The 22,740-nt window shown below is 38.5% G+C and overlaps 1 long non-coding RNA gene across 1 annotated transcript in view; it reads left to right on the plus strand.

Moving 5' to 3' along the window:
- The first annotated feature begins 6,104 nt into the window (after window positions 1–6,104).
- Window positions 6,105–22,740, plus strand: part of LOC128823224 (uncharacterized) — a 147,857-nt gene continuing 131,221 nt past the window's right edge. Inside the window, exons 1-2 of the long non-coding RNA XR_008441702.1 lie at window positions 6,105–6,388; window positions 8,128–8,232. This is a non-coding gene — a long non-coding RNA (uncharacterized LOC128823224). The remainder of the gene's footprint in view (window positions 6,389–8,127; window positions 8,233–22,740) is intronic.

A 22,740-nucleotide genomic window follows, 5' to 3' on the forward strand; every position in this document is an offset into this window, starting at 1 on the left:
ACATGACCAGGATTCATCAACAAATTTTGGTCCGCTGGTTGGATCATTAGCTCCCCTGGCCCGGGCTGGGTACTGACGGGGAATGGGAAGTTCACACTGATCCTTGCCCCCCTTGTCTGCACTAAGAAGTTATTTAGGCCCTGCTGAGATCTACTGATTGAAGAGTATTGTGAAGTGATTGGGCAGACTATGACAGAAGGCCATAAAATATTGAAGTATCAGGGGGTAGCCGTGTTAGTCTGTATCTACAAAAACAACAAGGAGTCTGGTGGCACCTTAAAGACTAACAGATTTATTTGGGCATAAGCTTTCGTGAGTAAAAACCTCACTTCTTCGGATGCATAGAGTGAAAGTTACAGATGCAGGCATTATATACTGACACATGGAGAGCAGGGAGTTACTTCACAAGTGGAGAACCAGTGTTGACAGAGCCAATTCAAAACATTCTAAATAAGCATTTAATTTAGAAGCCAGAATAGTTAAGAATCTGCCATATATGTTCCACAGGCAGAGATTTTAATGGCCAAGAGTTGAATTAGAATAATATTATTAAACAGTGGTGTCTTTCTTGAATTGGTACTCTCTCTTGACATTGGATGAAATGCAATCGCTGTTGGTATGCCTATATCAGTTATGCAAGGATGATTATTTGGACTATAATGGAATGCAGAGATCAGAAACATTGAGCAATAATAATTAAAAAAACTCAGAAAATTAAAAAAAGCAGGAGAGGGGTAAGGAAAATAATCTTCCTCTCTTCCTTGAAATATGACTGGAGTGTTGAAATCTTTGAAACAATGTCTTTAGAAGGATTATAATTTAAAATCAAACAGACAATTTCACTGAAGTCTAGTCTCTTAACATTCTGGTCTAGTTTCTGAACTTATAACTAAATATGTAACTCACATACTTGTTTTTAAAAAAAAGAGTAATAAGGCTTGAAAGATCCTATTAATAGAAGAAGAGTAAAAATTTGACCTGAGAGGAAATATGCAGCCTGAGAAGATATCAGGTGTTATAGGCAAGTGTTAATTTGCCTGAGGGATTTCAGATCAATGAAATCCTTTAAGGGGAAACTTGATCTGTGGATACTGACCAGCCTTCTTCTACAGGGTTGTCTAGCCCCAGAGAGGAGCACAGGCCTTGTAATACAGTTCGTTAATATCTGGTGGTGTAAATATGTCCTCTTCCTTCCACCTCTACCCAGGAATGACCATTTCTCCCATCATTACCCACACAGTGCCCTCCCAGTTGCCACTAATTCATACCCTACTTCTGAATTTTCTGTTGAGGGACTTGACCTGTTATTGACCTATGCAATTCACTGAGATGAATTTTCACCCTTCATGCATGAACAAATTAATAGTTTTAAATATTAGATGTTAGAGGAAAATTAATGGTTTTTAACGAGAGCATTATTGTTATTTTGGACTGGTATAGTTATCTTCCTTTTCTTTAGCCATCATCTCAGAGCTCATTCTGGCAACTTAACTGACTACAAAAGTGGAAGCTTTATTAGGCGATTCAAAAATTTAAATGTATCCTCTTCAGCTTATGTTGACTTTCACAGTGAATAGCAAAAAGAGCCAAGGTGACTGTTTGGAATTAGGACTATTTTTGAGCTGCTCACAAGGGATATGATGATATATAGTCCATAGGGGTTATGTAATGTAGCTTTCTTATTACCATCGTAGCATCATACTTCTGAATTTTAAATATTTTATACATTCTTTTTATACAATATCTTAGTAGCTAAGCGGCAATAAGTAAAATGACTTCCCAATGAAGAATTGTATAATTTAATTTACTTGTAAATGTTTTTTTCTTACTTTAATTCTATTACTCATGGTTATACTTCCATACGGTGCCCTAAATTTCTCTTTGTCTTTGGTGTGTAAGCTCTTCAAATAGTTCTAAAAATTAATAGGCATCACTATCTTCCCCCAGTCTTCTCAACTTTATTGTGCCAAATTCTGCTTTCACAGTGGTATAAACTGACTTAAATGGTGTGGAGTTTGGCTCATTACATGTGCTTAGGAACTTGTACAGGAATTTGGGATGCAGAACTTGTGCTGGAATTTGGGGTAAAGAAAGCAGCAAATAATTTCTTTTAGTAGTAACTTCTAAATTCTACATGTAATTATAATTTGCTGCACAAGTATTTGGGGAAACAGAGCCCTTTATATTTTGGAATGGGAACTGTAGGAAATAAAAGGTCTAAAGTAAAGGCTGAGAGGTATAATATACATGGCAGACAGCAAATATCCTGCTAGGTATATTTATCTGGAGGTACAGACAGAGGCAGCAAGTGACAATTGGAGCAGGAATTGAAGAAAGAGGAAAGGAAAAATAGAATGACTGGAGACACTGATATTGTTGAGGCTTGGCTGAAAAATTAGAAGGCTGTCCAAGCTGGAGAGAAGAGGAAGAGGGACAGATTTAAGATGTTCTAAATTCTCAATATTTTTTGGGAAGTAAGCAGAATTAGCCTATAGAGGATGGCTGGAAAAGGAAATCAATCTAATAAAAAAAGAAAAAGAAAAGAAAAGAAAAGAAAAGAAAAGAAAAGAAAAGAAAAGGAGGTCTAACTGCATCTGTCTCCACATGGGCAAGAACTGGGATAGAGTTTCTCAGTAGGAAAAGTGGCGATTGTAGTGAAAGTCAAAATGAAGAGCAAATTAGCTTAAACAGTCTGAGATGATGAGAACATTCTTTGGGCTAATTCCTCTAATTCCTAGAGATTGCTTGCGGATCAGATGTTAATATGTGAGACTGAAGAAGAGGAACTGAAAACAAGGTGAATGCTGCAACAGACTAGACAAGGAATCACTGGGTTGGTTGCACTGAATAGGTTCTGGGGGAAGGAATTACAGTTCTGATTTAACACTGTACAAAGTAAAGGGATGCTGAGGTGGAGACATTATATCAGTAGGAGTGTTGAATCACAACTCATTATCTGGAAAACTGAAAATTCTCACCACTGAAGCAACTAAACAATTGCAGTATAGATTCTGGTGGCATTGGTGAAAGCAGAAAGGAGCCTTTTTTGGTGCAAATATGAAGAAAGTGGAATTAACTACTTGGTTTTTGTTTTTGCCTACACTATGACTCCCTCCCAGATTTAGAAGAAGAATGGTATTTTATTTGACTTCTCAATTTGGTTCTGAATTATTTTAGCAACATAATTCATTCTCTCTTTCAAATCTGAAATGCTGGTAAGAAGAAGCAATGCTTTCTGAAAGAAACATGATATTCTTTGCACAGACCTGATTTTATACAATTTTCTGCAGCTCAAGAACTCCAGGCAAAAAGGGTAGTGTTGTATTAGTAATGAAGTGGCCAAATGCTTGTTTACTGTATTTGAGAATCAGAGTAAAGATGGAACCTCCACCTGGTTTCATTTAAAATATCTAGATTTTAGGGAGGCTTCATGTAAGACCTGAAAGATTGTGGACTTTTTATAAGGAAGCTAAAACCTGGGCAGACAACATGGTTCAGTGAAAGAACTTGCTTCTACAGATTCACTGCATTTGTAGCAATTATAACTATGACACTTTCAGACAAAGCTATATATATATATATATATATATAGTGGACTGAATGGAAAATGGCCTAATACTTCTGGATTGGAGGCACGTCTGTATTGTCCCTACTCTATAGCTTTTGTTTAAAGAGATGCAGCTCAACAAGCCAAAATGAAGACACTGACAGACCTAACGCCAGGTAATTACTGAATTTCCAAATGGTACTCATTAGTTAATAAAAAATTTAATACACACAATGAAATTTTAGTAAAAATTCAGTTGGAGAGAAAAATTGGAAAACCTATCCTATTTGGGACACACTGGATGGTATTATAATTTTATGTAGATACACTGACAAGAGGTCAAACTTTAAATCTAAAGTCAAGCACCTTATGGCTTTTTTATTATTTGTTTGAATTTAAAAATTCTGATATATTTTGAAACAATTACCTTTGTAAGCAGAATTATAAACTCAAAACTGAATGATGGTCATATTATCCTCTTCTAAAACACTGTACCATTAAACAGTCAGGTTGTTGCATCCTGAGAATGAAAGACCAAAAGCATTTGCCTGTTAAGAGTAGGGTAGAAATGTTATTTCAAAGTGTACAAATCAGTTACTGTCCTTTTCTCAATAAGACTATTCAAATATTTTTCTTGTAAAGATGCTTTATTTGGCTTTGATCTTTTCCTATTTAAAACGTGCTATAAATATGCTTACAGGTTGATTTTTTAAAAGAAACAAATACATATTTACACTATACCAATATTTATTTGTATCTATGGATAAATGTTTGAAAGATAATAGAAAAGATTCTAGTTTTATGAAGCCAAGGATTTTTAAAATGGCTTTCAAATAAATGAAATTTCTATATTTCATATTAAAAAGTATTATTGTCTTATGCACATGCTACATTTAGTCTGATAAATAAATACTTCTTATCCAGCATTCATATTACTTAGAATAACCAGGTTAACAGCAATTTTTGGAGTTCGCTTCTCAGGCTAAAAAAGAGTACCCGAAAACTAAGCGAATGTTCAGCAGACTAGACAAGGGTCAGAGGGTTAACAGTGATTCTTTTAGCATGCTTCACAGTATAAATAGATTTGTAAGAATGTATGGATTTTTGTTTTCAGATTCATTGGTTTTAAAAAATATAGATCCTAAAATACAGGATTAGAGTAAAAGGTTGGTAAAACATAATTTCATCAAACAAAAAACCCTGCCCTTGCCAAACTTGAATATATAGTTGGGATGGGTATTAAAATCATGGATTTTTATTTTATAAAGCCAAAAAACAGAATTCCATATCAGTCAGTACAAACCTATAATAATGCAGTAAAAAGAATTATTGTAACCCAGTTGGACTGCTGGGTCATGCAATTATATTATTTTGAAGTCAGTTTCACAGTGGATGTAATCTGATCTATAGGAAACAAAGACAAATAATTTAACTAAAATAAATACATCATTTATTTCTAAATTTTTAAACAACATACAAAAACCAAATCAGTGAACTATTCTTTAATAAGGCAGGGGGCAGATCCTGAGCCAGTGTATAAAGTATGAAAATTTACCCCAACTGAGGTTCTCCTCCATTCTCCAGCTATAATTACAGTAATCTTTTTTTTTCTAGATTTGTTTCCAAATGTTAAAAAAAAAAAAAAAAAGTCCATTTAGTTAAGTGGGTAAACATTGTGTAAAATCTGATGACTTGCAGCTATGACATCTTCCACCATCAGATGCCTGAATGTAATCAAACACTGGACTTTGAACATGTTCCTAAAAGCTATGTACATGATTTTTAAAAAATGGGCTAAGTCCACTTGTTTCTTTTAATTACATTTCAGACATGCATTCCCAGGTCCTGAAGTGCCTTCCAAAACACAGCGGTTCCTGTCGGGTTTTCGTTGTTGCTTTAATGATATAAAGATCTCTGAGGAAGGAAAGATGGGTAGTTAATATATACATTTAACTTATTTCATCTTTTGGATTCGTTTGCCTTGCCTATCGAGCCGGACAGTGGCCGTACTGCTGGCAAACAGAAACTGGGAGCCAACGACCACTTATCTTCTGCCTGGTCAGTGAAAAGACACCAGTACCCACAGGCAGAGACGTGTACTGGGGAGCACACAGAGCTCAACTTCCTCTGCTTTGGCAGGGGCAATCTCTGCTGCTCTCAGCGCCCCTTTGCGGGGGTGCAGTAGCTGTGTTGCGAGAAAAGTGTTTCGGGGGGGGGGGTGAGTCTCCCCGCAGCAGGGCTGGGGTGGCTGCGTTGGCACGGGCCGGGGGCGCGGGCAGGTGGGCTGGCCGGAGGGCGCGGGCGGCGGGGGAGGAAGGGGAAGAGGCGCGCAGCAGTGAGTCAGGTGACCCTGTGTGTGGCAGGTTGGGCGGCGGGGGCGGCCGCGCCGCGTGCAGGCGGCAGTAGCAGCCGGGCTGGCGAGCGGGCTGCGCCCCAAGCCGCGGCGGAGGCGCCGGCAGGGACTGGGCCATGTGATGCAGGGGAGGGGGAGGGCAGCGAGAGGAAGAGGAGGTGGGGGAGGAGCAGGCGGGTAGGTGCTGCTCGCTATAGAGTCGCTGGGGCTCCGCCGCCGCTGCCGGGGAGCGGAGCCGGGCAGCAGCCGCGGGAGAACGTGCCAGCGAGCCGGGCTAGGGGCAGAGCCGCCGCCGTCCCTCCCTCCCTAGGAATCCCAAGCGGCCGGAGGGTGGAGCCGCGGCCCCCGGAGCGAGCTGCTCCCCCGGCTGTGTGGCGCGGGGAGGAGGAAAGGCAGCGGCGGCAGCAGGGAGCCCGCGCTGCAAGGAGCCGCCGCCGCCGCTTCATCCTGCGGCACCGGGAGGCAAAGAGGAGCCCGGGCGTGCGCAGGTGGGCAGCGCCCGCGGCCGCCGCACGGCCAGCCCCTGCCCTGGGGCGCGCCGGCTGCTGCCGGGCAGCCGCGTGGCTCCAGCGTCCCCCAGCCCTTTGGCGGGTCTCTGGTTGCACGCGTGACCCTCCCCTTTCTCCCGGGGGGGCTCAGACACAGGGTCACCTAGTGCTGAACGGGTCTGTTCCCAGCTGGAAATAGGGGTGTGTGTGTGACAGAGAGACGCATCATCTCGGAATTTCAGTTTACTCTTTTTTAGATCTTCAGATTCATCCCATATGTATGTGCCTTTCAGACAACGTGCGCGTGTGCGGGTGTGGGGAGTTATATATATATTGGAGTAGTTTCCTTGCATTGCTTACTTGTCATTTAGTTACTTGTATTAAGGAATTGATAATAGCTAAGCTGTGCAATAAGGGTGCCGAAGGTGGCTGCATGTGTACGTTTTGACAGGGGAACGATTGGCGTTTTTAGTGAGCAATGTGGAAAACGCAATTCCCTTTGAGGTGAAATTTTGGCTAGTAACTTCAAGGGAGGCAGAGCTAGGTGCAGTCAAGGATTTACCTGGCTTTTCATATATTATGCTCTGCACGACACAATAAAGCACCATCAGAATTTTTTGCTTTAGAGAAATTTGGTGGCAAATCATGTTTAATCTCTGTTTGGCATAAATATGTTTCTCTTCAAGTTTGATTTTTTATAGATGTTTTGATCATATGCAACACAAAAAGCTTTTATGATTTCAGATTTTAAATATGAGAACAGTCCTTGTCATGCATGTGCTTGCAGTGGCATGAGGAAATGATTTAGTTTCAGATAGTTAATGACTAGATAACATTTTTCCAGGTAGAGAAGTACTAGAGAGAGTGGTCCTACAGTTACTTGTAGACAGAATATCAAAAATTAATAAGTGGAGCCAAGAGAGTGTGTGCACATGCAAAAAACCATGATCTTTCAAAAGATGATTTTCCCTTGAAACTCACTCAGTTGCTGAATGAAACAAATATGCTAAATACAAATAGGCTTTTGCTTTTACAAGTTAAAATATTCCTTTCCCCCCAGAATATGAGATGACTGTGAGGTCTTTAAATACCCAGCGTGCATTTTTGTTTGACTGGTGTGTAAATGCTTGAATCTGGAGAATGTGGCATTTTGGAGTAAAAGTTATTTTCTAATATATTACAGTAAATTTAAAATGAACTTTTTTATACAATAAGAAAATTCCAGGGTTCAACATAATTTATTTTCAATAAACATCTAATTATTTCATGTTGTCAACATTAATTTTTTGTGCATATCATTACAAATTATATGAGGTAACCAGGTTATCCATGAAAAGTACATTTTTGTAAAATTTTGATGTTTAAATGGAAGTTGGGATAGTCTTATATTTAATAGAAAACTAAGTACAGATATTTCTCTGTGCTTGAAAAAGTTATAGTATTGTTTTTCAGGGTTATAAAGTATCCATTACACAGCACGGAAGTAGATGGTGGGATACAAGGTTATTGGGTTTTTTTAGTTGTTTTTTAGTCTTTAAATATTCCATTGAATTAAATTATGTTGGAATCATTTATTTCCTTACCAAGAAGTTTACACATAACACAATATAAGTATTTTAATTGTCCTGGTACAGATGAGAACATTTTACTAGTATGGTTGTGTAGTAAAATAAACGAGATTAAATATTTTGTGATGGTAGGCTTTACAGGCATGACTAAATTCTCCTATATAACTACAGGTGGCAGTGTAGAAGCCAAGAACAAAAACTGACAGAAGTTACTATTCTCTATAAGAAAAAGAAGAGTGTACACATGACTAATCACAGGAACCTGAAAAACCACAGGTATGTGAAGTGATTAATCTAACTGCCTGTGATACTCCGAATATTTACTGTATCCTGATATTACTGATTCTTTAGATATTTTTGGACTAAATTTCATTTGAGTTATCTGAAGCATTCAAATCAAGATCCTAATCCAGATGGCAAAAAAAAAAAAAAATCATATGAAATAACTAAAGTAGAAAAAATGATCTGAGGTGATTGTGAGGGAAAGAGGGTATTTCAACATCTTTCCCCAGTTTATTTTAGCTATAAAGAATTTGAGCACGGTAATACTTTAAATAACTTGATTTCTTAAATAAGTACATGGCCTCACATTGGTCGTACTGTCATCTTTCCTAAACCAAATATGACTTCTTTTAACTAAAATAGACAAATTTCAGTTATAATGGGAAGTTTCAATTTCTAGGTGATCTAGGAGTCTTAGTAGTACTTTTAAAGTTTGTGCAGAGTCAAAAGCTGTAGACGTGAGATAGAGGAACTTCAAAGATGTTTGTCCTCAGATTGTCCAGAAGTGGTGTTAATCTTGTAGTTGACTATAGTATTTTAATATTTTAAAAAATAAAATAAAAATGTGTATTAATACACACAGATGACAGTTCAATAAAAAAAAAAATCAATGACGTGATTCCAAATACATGTAGTTCTCAATAATAAATAACATCACTCATCTTCCATGATAAGGTTACTAATAAAATACCAAATCAACAAATATCTAAAAATAAGCAGTTCTAGTAGAGGTGCTGCATGGAATCTTTTTGTGTATTGTAATAAGGGGGGAAATTAGAGTAATTAGCAATGAATTCCGGTTAGTTAACAAAAATGGAATAAAGCATATATCCTTTCCACAAGACTACCTCTGGGTCTTCAATGCCTATAGAAACTATTCCCTGGGACCAAATTATCTGAATCTTTTGAGGCTGAAAGAAGGTACAGACCTGTGGCTTGAACATGTATTATTTAGGGCAATTTGTAATGTAAGGTGTGAATTTATATCCATCTAGTTATACCCATATAACTCCCACATGGATACTCTTATTCTTATCTAAGAGGGCCTTCTTTTTGTTTAGCTTACATTGCTTTGAAACCATGCTGAAATAATCCAGTCTTATTCCAGAGTAAGAGGTCCACATGGAAAGTTTAAGTAATTTAACTGTACTAGTATAATTGTACCAGGATAACTTCCCATGTAGCGAAGCCTTTCGATTGTCCTTACCTCAAAAAGCTTAGAATCTTTTTGTTGGTGGAGTGCCTAATACCATCAGATCCTGCTTTGTAAGTGGGGCTTCTTGGTGCTGTTGCAATATATGTAATTGATAATATCCTACACCTGTGATAATTCTGTAGAACACATGGTTCTAACACAGTTACTAAAAATTAACCCCACAAAAATATTAAAACAAATCTAGAACTTAAGAAGAGTTATGCTGCAGAGACCAGTTCTCTCAATTATTTGCATGGGATAGCCAGGCTAACCCTGGCCACCTTTCGAGTCAGCAGTTTGCCAATCACCTCCACCCCAAAGGGAGCATTTAACCTGTAGTTTATAGGAAAAGGGAAATTAGCTAAATAAGATGAAAATCAACACAACAATAAGTATTGTGATCCTGATTTAGCAAAGCAGGTAAGCACATGAGTGCTTTAAGTACTTAAGTAACCCTATTTCAAAGCAAATGGGACTACTTGCAGGCTTCATGTTAAGCACATGTTTAAGTGCTTTGCTGAAATCATTAATTCAATCTGGTACCAACATGTGTAGATGAGAAAATGGAAATGTATATTTATATTCATGTCAGGAATGTAAAATTCTAGTAGGTTATTCTATTATAGTAAGTAGTCACAAAAATTAAGCATAATTTATAATATAAGAAGCAGTAATTAAAGATTCATATTACAGAGTTTTTGCTATGCTATGTGCACCTAGTACTGTACACAATGAATTATTATCAATAATTAAACTAAACTATAGTTGTAAAATTCTCAAAGTATATTTTGTGGTATATAACTATTGCTTTTTGTGTATGAGAATTCACAAAATTCAGCAAATTGTAATGAGTCAGTCTGCCACTAGTGCAAATTGGTGAGGATCAACTGTATTTGCACTGCATTGGATTTGATAGTGGCAAGTAGTGCAAGCTGATATGAAATGAAAATGAATAAAGCCTTCACTATGAATCAGTTAATCGGTATATGGCTTCATTCCCTTTGCTGTACACCTCTCACTGCAAGATAAAGTAATCATGATTGTTTATCATTCTCTATAAAGCAAGAGAAACAGATGAAAACTTCAACATCTTTTGTTGTTTCATGTTGTATACAATATAACTAATAAAGAATAACTTGGTTCTGACATTTGAAAGCTACAGTTGTAGTGTTAGACTTAATTTAACTTAGATTTATGATTGATATGGTATAAATCAGAATGTCTTGGTAATAATAAAATATATAGAAATGTTTGCTTTAATTGGAGTTACCCTTATAAATCCATCATGTGTCAATGGCACAATAAATCTCATATCTTTGTAGCAGGGAGAACCATCTCATGATACTGTGTTTTTTAATTGAAAATTCATTGCTGTCCATGCATTCTTTCTTCTTGTCATAAGTGTCTGTACAATGAATCATTTGATGGCTATCATAAAGATAGTTAAAGTCAGCATTACAACTGCTATGGAATCATGCTAGTATGAAATAAATGTAGTCATCTGTTATGGTACTGTGGTTTTGTACAATAACATCCTATATTCTCTGTGTTGCTAGAACTTTTATGGGATTGCCTTGGAAGTGTTACTCGGGGAGTGGGAGAAAAGATCAGCTTTGTGGGTCATTGTTAATGAACAGTGCAGTTGAGCAGTATAATTGCTGACATTCAGGAAGCCTAGCTGAACGGTGGAGAAAAGACTGCAGACAGGCATTTTGGAGAGAGTATGGTGCTTAGACCATAAGTTTCAACCAGTGAAGGGCCACTACTTCAGTTAAGAAGCATAAACTTAAATATAGACTGGTTATTAAGGATCAAGGCAGTTTTATGTGAGACATGTAGAATGTCTTTGTTTCTACAAGAGGATGAGGGCTTGAGCTGAAGTCTCTGGCAAGTGAAAATTCCATATGGAATAGACAAAGAGTAAGAAGATGGAAGCATATAGGATGGAACTGAATAGTGTGTTTGGAGGCATACAACTAGACACCCTAGTCAAGGTAATACTGCGACAGCTGGAGCCCCACTCAGAAGAAGAGAAAATAAAATGTGTATCCATCTCAATTCTGTGCATAGGTCACCAATGCCAATTTAATGGGATAGCTATTCCATGTGAAAGGCCCACCTTTTGTGAGAGGTGGTCATTCCAGTGCCCAACTTGTAGTACATGTTCCTGAAGCAGGCACTAAAGCAGAAGGAAAAATACAGCCTTCAGCCATGACACAGCACTGAAAAGCATCCTTACTTAATGAACGTCTGTAAAGCTACAGCAAGTTAAAGTGCACCACCTAAAATTTTGACCTAGACATCCTGGTAGATGATGGAATGATCAGTGAAGAAAAGGAAAGTATTGAAAGGGACAAGAGGCAAGTGATCCTGATCTGTGAGTCCTTGGTGACAACCTGACAGAGCCATGCCCTCAGAACAGGGGAGAATCTGCTCTTTTCCTTGTGTGTTCAAGCTTACAGATTTGACAAACAAAGAGCAAATAGCATTCTGAAAAAGTCTGAGAAATTTCCTTTTATTGTAGCTGCTTATTTACGAGAACTGGTCACAATTTTTCAACCACCAAGGTTTTTGTCAAAAAATGGCTTTTTCTGAAAATAGAATTTTTTTGCAACATATTGTACATGTGAATACATTTTTAATGAAAATGCTCACTGTTTTTTATGTTTTTGTTTATAATTTTTCTTTTCCCTTACCGCCTTCTCTCCTTTCTTGCTTTCTCCCCCCTCCTCCCAAATCATATTTGAAAATTGAGGTTTTATTTTGAAAATGACTGGAGGGGTGAGGAATAAAGAAAGAGAACCTGAAAAATGGGAGAAGAGAGGGAATCAATGATTTACTGATGAAATATTTCAAAAACACCAAAAGCTAGTCCATTTTGAATCCTGTCAAATGAGAACAACTTCAAAATTTTCACAAAATTCTTTTTCTACGTTTGACAATCTCTATTTACTTTTCCGGAAAAAAAATTACAGTATTCCATTAAGTGTGGTGTCTTTCAGGATGTCCTAGCCTTCTTCCACACATGTCAACATTTTCAAACTTAAAGTTAGGCACCAAATCCATACTTTTAGGGTATGTCTGCACTATGATGTAAGCCCAGGGTTAGTGGGTCTCAAGTTAAGGTCCTGGGTTAGCGCAATTGCAGCGTAGACACAAAGGAGGTTAGGCTTGAGGCCAGGCTCAAGCGCAGGCTTACATTGCAATGTAGACATACCGTAAGGCACCTGAAAAAGTGACTTGATGTTTCACAGGTGTTGAGCCCATCTGCAGGTTTCATTCTACAATCTTTCAATGTAAACTGTAAGGCCAATAAATGGCCAGTATATCTTGAAGTGGACTGTTCAAAGATTTTTATAGCGAAAACAAAACATATATTGGAAAAGCAACAGAAATAGTGTGATATGGTAATGAAATAAAAACAAATATGTTTTTTGACAGATGCATTGCATCATGGACTGGAGAGGTGGTAGCTTCTGTAGGGCCCTGGAGACATCATACCTAGAATATTGCATATAATTCTATGTACCTCATGCCCAAAATTGTTTATTGAAAGGAATGCTGAGAAAAACACTGAAAATTACTAAAACAGAAAGCTATTTTATTCTTAATAAATCAATCTAAGTATGTTCTGGCTAACAGATGATTGAGGTGGTAGATATGAAAATCATGTAGAAGTATTTGAAGGGTATAAATGTTAAGAAGGGAGAAGAATTGTTCATACTGGTTCAAGCAACTAATGAATGAAGTTAAGGAAAGGAAAATGTAATCTAGCTAGGAGGAAAAATGTCCCAACTGTAAAATTTTTAGATTATAGAATATTCTGACAATGAAAGCACCTTTGTTAGTCACTTAAATGACTAGACCAAACAGTATAGAATATACTGGAGGGAATGAAGCAGACTTTGCTAAATGTCTTAATTTATTCTTCAACTTCTTTTATTCTAAGATCAAAAGGCAATATTAGCTAAGTGAGTTTTCAAAGTTTTCATAAAGGAGAACTGGATACTTAAATTCAGTCAGTCCCATAGAGCCATTAGTGAACAAATGTTTTGAGAACTACAGCACGTACACCTCAAAACTTTCATAAGCAAGTTAAGAGCTTTATTGTAACTTGTGCTAATGAGAATTTATGTAATGTTGCATCACAAATTTTCCTTTTAGTGATGAGATAAGCTCTTTTTACAGTGTAGAGGGATTATGTAGAATTCACCAATGTGGATGGTCTTTTGTTTGAAATAAGAAACTAATCTTGTAACTCACGGTACGCCCAAACTATTCCTTGCTTCAGTGGAAGAGCAGGGTGCATAAAGAATGGGGGCTCAGGCCCCAAACAGCTAGTCTGATTTAGAGCCAGATGATGGTCCTGTGACGGTTCTCAGTACCCCAGGGCTTTCATAGATTCTAGGACTGGAAGGGACCTCGAGAGGTCATCGAGTCCAGTCTCCTGCCCGCATGGCAGGACCAAATACTGTCTAGACCATCCCTGATAGACATTTATCTAACCTACTCTTAAATATCTCCAGAGATGGAGATTCCACAACCTCCCTAGGCAATTTATTCCAGTGTTTAACCACCCTGACAGGAACTTTTTCCTAATGTCCAACCTAGACCTCCCTTGCTACAGTTTAAGCCCATTGTTTCTTGTTCTATCCTTAGAGGCTAAGGTGAACAAGTTTTCTCCCTTCTCCTTATGACACCCTTTTAGATACCTGAAAACTATCATGTCCCCTCTGTCTTCTCTTTTCCAAACTAAGCAAACTCAATTCTTTCAGCCTTCCTTCATAGGTTATGTTCTCAAGACCTTTAATCATTCTTGTTGCTCTTCTCTGGACCCTCTTCAATTTCTCCACATCTTTCTTGAAATTCGGTGCCCAGAACTGGACACAATACTCCATCTGAGGCCTAACCAGCGCAGAGTAGAGCAGAAGAATGACTTCTCGTGTCTTGCTCACAACACACCTGTTAATACATCCCAGAATCACGTTTGCTTTTTTTGCAACAGCATCACACTGACTCATATTTAGCTTGTGGTCCACTATAACCCCTAGATCCCTTTCTGCCATACTCCTTCCTAGACAGTCTCTTCCCATTCTGTATGTGTGAAACTGATTTTTCCTTCCTAAGTGGAACACTTTGCATTTGTCTTTGTTAAACTTCATTCTGTTTACCTCAGACCATTTCTCCAATTTGTCCAGATCATTTTGAATTATGACCCTGTCCTTCAAAGCAGTTGCAATCCGTCCCAGTTTGGTATCATCCGCAAACTTAATAAGCGTACTTTCTATGCCAATATCTAAGTCGTTAATTAAGATATTGAACAGAGCCGGTCCCAAAACAGACCCCTGCGGAACCCCACTTGTTATGCCTTTCCAGCAGGATTGGGAACCATTAATAACAACTCTTTGAGTACGGTTATCCTGCCAATTATGCACTCACTTTATAGTAGCCCCATCTAAATTGTATTTGCCTAGTTTATCAATAAGAATATCATGCGAGACCGTATCAGATGCCTTACTAAAGTCTAGGTATACCACATCCACAGCTTCTCCCTTATCCACAAGACTCATTATCCTATCAAAAAAAGCTGTCACTTTGGTTTGACACGATTTGTTCTTTACAAATCCATGCTGGCTATTGCCTATCACCTTACCACCTTCCAAGTGTTTGCAGATGATTTCCTTAATTACTTGCTCCATTATCTTCCCTGGCACAGAAGTTAAACTAACTGGTCTGTAGTTTCCAGGGTTGTTTTTATTTCCCTTTTTATACATGGGCACTATATTTGCCCTTTTCCAGTCTTCTGGAATCTCTCCCGTCTCCTATGATTTCCCAGAGATAATAGCTAGAGGCTCAGATACCTCCTCTATTAGGTCCTTGAGTATTCTAGGATGCATTTCATCAGGCCCTGGTGACTAGCAGGCATGTAACTTTTCTAAGTGATTTTTAACTTGTTCTTTTTTTATTTTATCTGCTAAACCTACCCCCTTCCTATTAGCATTCACTAGGTTAGGCGTTCCTTCAGACTTCTCGGTGAAGACCGAAACAAAGAAGTCATTAAGCATCTCTGCCATTTCCAAGTTTCCTGTTACTGTTTCTCCCTCTTCACTGAGCAGTGAGCCTACCCTGTCTTTGGTCTTCCTCTTGCTTCTAATGTATTGATAAAAAGTCTTCTTGTTTCCCTTTATTCCTGTAGCTAGTTGGAGCTCATTTTGTGCCTTTGCCTTTCTAATCTTGCCCCTGCATTCCTGTGTTGTTTGCCTTTGAGTCCTTTTTACTTTGTAGATCATGCAAGATCTCCTGGTTAAGGCAAGGTGGTCTCTTGCCACATTTTCTATCTTTCCTAACCAGCGGAATAGCTTGCTTTTGGGCCCTTAATAGTGTCCCTTTGAAAAACTGCCAACTCTCCTCAGTTGTTTTTCCCCTCAGTCTTGATTCCCATGGGACCTTACCTATCAGCTCTCTGAGCTTACCAAAATCCACCTTCCTGAAATCCATTGTCTCTATTTTGCTGTACTCCCTTCTACCCCTCCTTAGAATTGCAAACTATGATTTCTTGATCACTTTCACCCAAACTGCCTTCTTTGAATCACCTTGTTACTCCCCTGCCTCCATCAAGAGGGTGCTTAACTGTGTGTCAGCTCCCTGAGACCACGAGTTTGTTAGCCACCTAAACAATCTCCTGTGAGCTAAGCCGCCCCTTCCTTTGCCTTGCAGATTAACAATAGGTGTACACTAGTTCCCGAGCCCTTAGAAGTGTTCCCCTGTAGTGTCCAGCCCCTTATCCACAGAACACTTGCAGAAATACCAGGTCTGCTGCTTTCCCCAAGGGAACAGTGTGCACATCAGCTTAAATGATTCATCTCAGTATCAGCTCCTTGTGTAATACCACAGCACTGAGATTTATTTGTAGGGTAAACAACAAGTTTATTATCAAAGGTTCAAGAGATACAGAGAAAGGATAATGAAAACAAAAGGGTTACATATAAAACAAAATCATAAAATGATTTCTAAATACTAAACTTAACAGACTAACCTTGTCTATAAAGAAATTTACTTCACCCAAATGTCCTTTGCAGCATTTCAGCCAAGGTTGGTTGTGATAGCAATGCCTGATTACTTCCTAGGGGCAGGATAAAGGGGTGTATTCCTTATCTTCTCCTTGTATTCCCCAAAGTTCATTGTTTGTAGCCAGAATCAGGATAACCCCTGCATTATTCTCTGATGTGCTCTCCCCTGTCGATTTTATATCCCCCGCCCCATTGACTTTGTATGTAAATGGGGCTTCCCGTGTGTTGGCTTACAATACTTAATTTACATGTCTACACAGAGACAGGTGAATACAGGTCTTTGGCAGAAAACCTGTGTGTCAACTCTCTTGACATAGACCTTAGCAACATACACCTCTACCCCAATATAACGTGACCCGATATAACGCGATAAAGCAGCACTCTGGGGGGGGGGGTTTGCGGGACTGCGGCCGCGCGCTCCGGCGGATCAAAGTAAGTTCGATATAACGCTGTTTCACCTATAACATGGTAAGATTTTTGTGGCTCCTGAGGACAGCGTTATATTGGGGTAGAGGTATATTTTCGGTATACATACATAACTCCTTGCATAGTGTCTGTACATACATTTCACAATGATGTAATGACCTGCATGACCCCGGCTTTCATTTAAGACCTCACATGATATTATTTGGTGAAACAGAATGTACATAGCAGGATCAGGATTTTCTTGTAACCCCTTGCCAATTGGCATTGAAGATTTTCTTAGGGTCACAAGTCCCCTTTGAGTGCTTTGAGAGGGTTGCCATTGATTTTAGTGGGGCCAGGATTTATGCTTAAGAGTCCATTTAAAAAAAAAAGTAAAGATTTAAAATGAAATATTGTACTGAATAAAAGCACAAGAAAAGAATATTCATGGAATTTCTTGTCAAATAAAAATTGAAAGAAATAAACAACTTATCTATTAAGAGGTTATAGTTTCACACTTATTTGAAACCTCTCAGCGTCATTGAGCCCACATGCACCAGCCAAATGCATCTCCATTATGCAGAATTTCTCCTAATATTGTGCCAATTAAGTAACAGACATTGGTGTTCACTGTCATTAGATGAAATTCAGCTCCTTGGGCGATGTACCTATTAAGCAGACTTCCTAATTAAAAATGTCTTGATTAAATGGAATGGACTGTACTATATTAAGCTTCTGTGTGTGCACTAAATCTTTCTTAAGATCCATAGGCTTACTGTGTTTCATTTATTTTTTAGATATACTAAAATGTTCTTACTAGGCAAGTAGCTTGTTTTATCACCATTGTTTTTTGTCTCTGAAATGTGTTTATCCATTATAGCTCATTATAAGAAGGTTGCTTAATACAATAAAAAATCTCCATTTTGAATGGAGTGAGTGAAATTCTATTGCTATCCATTACTCAAAACTTGTTATATTAAGTTGTCTTTGCTTGAACACGTAATTGTAAGAAACTTCACTAATCGTAATTTAAAATAGTACCCAGAGCTCAAAAATCTTAGCAGTACCTGCTAAACCAAGGGTGAAGAATACTTGTGATGCCACACACACCTATGCCATGCCCTGTTCCTGCCACCCTCAAGAGTCCCCCATGTGCAATTCAAATGATTAAAAATATAGTGCACTACTTTTCTAACTTATTTACCTCCTCCCCTTTATTCTGTTTTTCTGTTCCTATGTTGTTTTCTACCTTTTCCACCTGTATTTTCTACTTCTCATCTCCCATTTCTCCTCCCACATTCATACTGTTTGATGCCTTATTTCTTTTCTAACTTATCCCATAAACCCCTTTTTCTTTTCCCCCCTCCACTCCTCAGATCCTGAACACACACACACACACACACAGCCTTTTAAATCTTACCAGTACAATACATCTAACATCTACCCAATCCCTCCCTTCCATTCCCTTCTGCACAATTTCTATTGAGAATTACTATTTAACAAATGATAGAACCAGGCAAGTCACTGGCTTCATCACTTACCAGCTCTGGTCTTCCTCTGAAGTTTCAGGAAGGTTTTATCTTGTTTATTCACATGGATTATGAAATTTTTAAGATGTAAACTCCTGTTAACCTGGTGTGCAACACTTCTGAACAGGACAGTCTCCATTCACTAAGGCTGTAGTGCAACTGCCATTGCTACTAGGATGCCACAACAGTTTATCTAGATTTGGAATCAGCTGAAAATGTAGCTTGTTTATTCTGTACCAAGCACCTTGATCAGTCTCAACTGCATGTGATTTTGAGTTGCAGCTAAATCCAGGAACAAAAGCTGGTTTTGGCTAATATATTTCCTCATCCAGTTCTAATTTGATTAAATTCTGGGAAGACCATCAGTTGTCCAAGCACCACAGTTTGAGTACTGTGGGTCTAACTGTTAAGACATGGGTTCCATTCCCAGCTCTGCCACAAACTTCACATGGGATTGTGGGCAATCTTAGTTTCTTAATTTCTCTTGCCTCATTTACTACCACTAAAAAATGGGAGTTCTTTACTTCACTAAATAATGGTTATGAATTGCAGATAATAACAGCTAGTGGGAAAAGGTAAGAATAAAACTGCTGACTCCTAACCTTGTGCGCATTCTACTAGGCCAGTGGTTTTCAATCTTTTTTCATTTGCAAACCCCTAAAATTTTTTTGAATGTAGGTGCACAGTCCTTTGAAAATCTTAGACATAGTCTGAGGCCCCCAGGTTGAAAACCACTGTCCTAGACCCTGGAGGCATTGCAGAGGGAAAGGTATCAGAAGAATTGTGATCTCGTATTTCTGGAAACTTTTGGAACGTTGTTCAGGCTAGCACAACGAAATTCAAGGGACTAGGCAGTTCACTGTGAAGCTACGTAAGTACTGCATGCATACATAGAACGCCATTTCTTAGGTGCACATTTAGGTCTGAACCTGCAAAGATCTACACTCATTTAACTTAATGCATTTGAGATATCAGGAAAAACTATTTCACTAGGAGGGTGGTGAAACACTGGAATGCGTTACCTAGGGAGGTGGTGGAGTCTCCTTCCTTGGAGGTTTTTAAGGCCCGGCTTGACAAAGCCCTGGCTGGGATGATTTAGCTGGAAATTGGTCCTGCTTTGAGCAGGGGGTTGGACTAGATGACCTCTTGAGGTCCCTTCCAACTCTGATATTCTATGAGTTGTACCATTGAACTCAGTGGGATGTGATAACTCACATGTTTAAAGATAAAAATGTGCATACTTTTTTGCAGAATTGGGTCCTTGAACTATATTGCATGTGTTCAGTATGTGATTTTTCAAACACCCAGGAGTCAGGTTTTGGTTTGACAGTTTCCTCTGGACTAAATATGTGGCCTTATCACTGAGGACTTCTTCTTTGTCAAGCTGTAACTTTCAAACCTCAGCTGCAGGATTGTACCAAAAAACCAAAACTAAACCGCCTTCAAGAATTTCTTAAAATGGGAAAGATTGTGGGGTTTTTTCCTTCCCTTAGTTCCTCATCTCAGTAAAATAATTTTGGGGGGGGATGAGGGGAAGGTTTGAGCGATCACCTTTGAGTAGAGACCAAGCCTGGAAAATTTTAGCCCTAAACGTGACTGCTTCACAGTTAAGAACATCTGAAAAAAAAATTGGTGCTGGTGTTTTCTAATTACAGTTTTGAGACTTTATGTAGCAGTCACTCCAGGAAGACTGATGTAAGCCTTTATTCAGCAAAGTACTTTACTTTGGAGCCAGTGAGAACTTGAAGTCAGTTGGACTACTAATGTGCTTAAATGCTTTGCTGAATTGGTCATAATACCTGATTGTTTGAAATAAAATCAAATTCACAGTAATTATTTAATAGTTTGTTAGGAGGAGATATTGAGAGAGGTCCCACAGGAGTATCTTCTTGGTTCAGTTCTATTTATTAATTCATTTAGTGTCTTGGAATACAGTGAAGAATGTTTGGTCTAATCAACTTCTGGACAGTACAAAGCTGGAAAGGATTGCAGATACATAGGAGGCTAGGATTAAAATAGAGTACGGTTGTGATGCCTTGGGAAATGGCCTGATGTAAATAATATAAGGTTCAATAAAGAAAAACAAAGTGGTTCAGTTACTGTAGGAGAGAATAATCAAATTTACAAATATTGGGTGACAGAATAGAGAGAGGTAAATAGGTGTCCCCTAGGGTCTGTACTGGGACCAGTGCTATTTAAACTAATCATAAATGATCTGGACAAAGGGGTAAACACTGAGGTTGCAAAATTTGCAGATGATACAAAACTACTCAAGATAGTTAAGTCCCAAGCAAACGACGAAGAGTTACAAAAGGATCTCTCAAAACTGGGTGACTGCAATAAAATGGCAGATGAAATTCAGTGTAGATAAATGCAAAGTAATGCACATTGGAAAACATAATCCCAACTATACATATAAAACAATAGGGTCTAAATTTGCTGTTACCTCTCAAGAAAGAGATCTTGGAGTCATTGTGGATAGTTCTCTGAAAACATCCACTCAAAGGGAATCATTAAGAAAGGGATAGATAATAAGACAGAAAATATCATATTGCCTCTATATAAAGCCATGTTACGCCCACATCCGAATACTGCATGCAGATGTTGTCGCCCCATCTCAAAAAAGATATATTGGCATTAGAAAAGGGCAACAAAAATGATTAGGGGTATGGAACAGCTTCCATATGAGGAGAGATTAATAAGACTGGGACTTTTCAGCTTGGAAAAGAGACAACTAAGGGGGGGGGATATGATAGAGGACTATAAAATCATGACTGGTGTGGAGAAAGTAAATAAGGAAAAGTTATTTGCTCCTCCTCAGAACACAAGAACTAGGGGGTCACCAAATGAAAGTAATAGGCAGCAGGTTTAAAACAAACAAAAGGAAATATTTTTTCACACAACACAGTCAACCTGTGGAATTCCTTGCCAGAGGATGTTGTGAAGGCCAAGACTACAACAGGGTTCAAAAAAGAACTAGATAAATTCATGGAGGATAGGTCCATCAATGGCTTTTAGCCAGGATGGGCAGGGATGGTGTCCTTGGCCTCTGTTTGCCAGAAACTGGGAGTGGGCTACAGTGGATGGAGCACTCAATGATTACCTGTTCTGTTCATTCCCTCTGGGGTACCTGGCAATGACCACTGTCAGAAGACAGGATACTGGGCTAGATGGACCTTTGGTCTGACCCAGAATGGCTGTTCTTATGTTCTTAGTGGCTAGGAAATAGTACCACAGGCATGGGTCTGGAGGTTGTAGTGGAGGTTAAACTGTGTGGGAAGAAGGAAGCAAATGCCTTATTGAGTTGTACTAACAGGTGTTTCATGAGTAACAGAATCAAATTGTAATTTGTAATTATTGTAATAATCACTGTAATTATTCCACTATACCCGTGACTGGGTAGGTCACACTCGGAGTCCTGTGTTCTGTTCTGGCCACTACATTCCAAAAAGACAAACGGATTGGAGAGAGATCAAAAGGTCAGCACCAGAAATGGTAAAAGATTTAGAAAATAAGACCACCTAGGAAAGGTTAAGTGTGGGGCATTTTCAGTCAAGAGAAAAGATATCTGTGGGGAGGCATAACTATTAAATATGTAAATAGATGTTGTAAAAAGGACAAGTATCAATATCTTTCTCAAAATACTTTATATATGGCTTCTGTTTCTTGTGTAATGAACTATGACTGACTTCTATTCTCTGGTCTTTCTCCCCCTTTTTTTCTGGGGTATTAGGTTTCTTGGACTTGGCCCTCAAATTGTCCAGGTTCAATCTGTTGTTGATTGTGCGATATTTTATTCATGAGATTCTGTGAGTTTTGACCAAAAAGAGAGAGATTTCATACTCAAGGTGCATAAAGATATAGGACAGAAATGTCCGTCCCTGCTTTCACCAAATATTTTTTTAATAGAAGAGAAGCTTTCTGACTTTTGATTGCGTACCTGCAAATGTAATGATGTTGGGAAAGAAACCCTGCTCTGTTGGTATTGAATCTCAGGTTGCTGTTTTGCTTGTCTTACTATTTTGACCTCTTGGTAGCACAAAAAATTAATGTTATGTCCTCCCTGTCATGGCCACCTCAGCAGAGTCTGATATGTCTCCCCCAAACCCCACATACATTAAGCTATTTCCCGTTTTCAGTCTCAATATGAATGGTACCCAACTTTCTAAGAATCTTACAAGCAGTCTACTTTTTTGCTCCTTCCATTAAACTGAGCACACAACTATTATATAAAGAAACTGATTTTTCCACAAATTCTACCTAGTATAAATCTAAATTACATACTTTATTTGATAATACACTT

The sequence above is a fragment of the Malaclemys terrapin genome, chromosome 1 (assembly GCF_027887155.1).
Source record: "Malaclemys terrapin pileata isolate rMalTer1 chromosome 1, rMalTer1.hap1, whole genome shotgun sequence".
NCBI classification, from domain to species: domain Eukaryota; kingdom Metazoa; phylum Chordata; order Testudines; family Emydidae; genus Malaclemys; species Malaclemys terrapin.